The sequence below is a fragment of the Sinocyclocheilus anshuiensis genome, unplaced genomic scaffold (genome assembly GCF_001515605.1).
Source record: "Sinocyclocheilus anshuiensis isolate Anshui unplaced genomic scaffold, SAMN03320099.WGS_v1.1 scaffold17234, whole genome shotgun sequence".
In the NCBI taxonomy this organism is placed as follows: domain Eukaryota; kingdom Metazoa; phylum Chordata; class Actinopteri; order Cypriniformes; family Cyprinidae; genus Sinocyclocheilus; species Sinocyclocheilus anshuiensis.
Window position 1 is genome coordinate 587 of NW_015555124.1, and position 1,801 is coordinate 2,387.

Consider the following 1,801-nt stretch of genomic DNA (forward strand, 5'->3'; position numbering starts at 1 on the left):
AAAGAGAAAGGAAAACTTGAAATCGCATCATATGACCCCTTTAATACTTAAATCAATGTGTTTTTTTATTTTATTTTAATAAATGTGCTAAAATGTGTTGTCATCGTGGTTCAAGTGTACTTTGTTTGTTTTTTACTCCACAATGACAACATTATAGAGTGAAGCGTTCTGAATACTTTCTGAATGCACAATATAAAGGTTTTCTCATTGTTTCTCATTATACTCGCATACACTCTTAAGTTCAAAACTTTAATTTGCAGGCACTCTGTCATTTACATAGTCAAACCCCTACACTATTAAAGCTGACATTTTTAAGTTAAACAAACTTAGTTAAACATAAACTAATTTTTATTACTGTATACCTACAAACATTAATTTTATGTTGGAAAAAAAATATCAATTATTAATTTTTTCTTTTCCTCGTAGGGCCTTTCCTAACATGTTCCGAAGACATGCAGTCTGCGGGGAAAAAAAGAATAAATGTAGCATCCAGAACACATACCAAGACTGCAAAAGCATTTAAACCTTATGATTTAAATGTATATCTTTTGGATAAAAATTCTGAGACTACCCCTTCACCTGCACACGAACTTAAGCTTGTTCAAGCAGGGCTTGGCAAAAGGACTTTCTCAATTGCAATGGACATGACACATTCAGAGGTATGTTAGTGTGTTTGTCTTTTTGTACAACTGGAAAAAGTAAATTTATAGTAGAATCATAAGTACAGGTAATAGAAACAAATATTAAAAATTAGTGAGTTTCTTTGCATTTTACAATAGTTTTCCAGCATAATGTATGAAGCATTCCCGAAAATGGAGGGTTTGAGTGGAGGATGGATTTTTATAAGGCTACTGGTGACTTTATATTTTCTTTATTACCACTTGAGTCAGTATGTTTTGGGTTATAAAAACATTTGTCATGTTAATTTTATCTTTGTTTATAGGGGGGTGTGGTATAAGACAGCTAAACACTATTCCTCCAGACTCAGAAGGTTACACTGGATCCCAAATCAAATCTGCATCTGGAAAGACAATGCTGTATGTAGCTCCTCTACAAGAGGAACTGGACCTTAATACTCTCCCTTAATGATGCCAGAGAATTAAAAAAAATGCCAAAAGCTACTTGCCAAATGTGCAACAACAGCATGCCCCTGCAAGTGCTGGCTCTCCACATTCAGGTTTGCAAGTCAAATGATTCAACATCTTCAAATGAAGAGGTAATGGATGAATGCGGTTTAATTATTTGCTGATTTCATGATGTTTGGGTGCATGTGTTCTGACTAAATGTTTAATTTTTATTAATGTAACATTCCATGTTGATTTTATAATAGATGTATTACGGTGTACAGACCTTCAAAAGGATAAATGATTTCAGTGTATGTTTTTATGTCAGCAGATTGCTAATCATATACTTATGATGAAGTATATACAAAGGTATGATACAGTTTTAATTTCTTTGTTTTTGGAGCAGACAGAAGTTCAGTTCATCTCAGAAAGCAATTTGGATGCGATGAAACAAGAACATTTTTCATCTGAGATAATGTGGCATTAAAATTCACCAGCCCTAATCAAATTTTTCTCTAATCCATGGTGCTATTATATCATTTAACATTAACCGGCTACCAGCGCTCAATATTTCACAATCACAGGCCTCTCCAGAGCAGGCACAGTCTCTCCCCAGTCGGTCTCTCTCTGCCTCACAGCTCATTCCCGGGCCTCTTTATGCGGTCTCTCCACGCCAATTACTGGAACCAGACACAGGTGTTCGTCATTTACATTTGACCCACTTACTCACAGCTCGT

General features: G+C 35.0%; 1 long non-coding RNA gene across 1 annotated transcript; it reads left to right on the forward strand.

Annotated features, from left to right (window-relative positions):
• Positions 1–430: 430 nt before the first annotated feature.
• Positions 431–1,016, forward strand: LOC107671572 (uncharacterized). Its single transcript, XR_001632216.1, has 3 exons — positions 431–659; positions 780–854; positions 944–1,016. It is a non-coding gene; the product is annotated as an uncharacterized LOC107671572 (long non-coding RNA).
• The last annotated feature ends 785 nt before the right edge of the window (positions 1,017–1,801 follow it).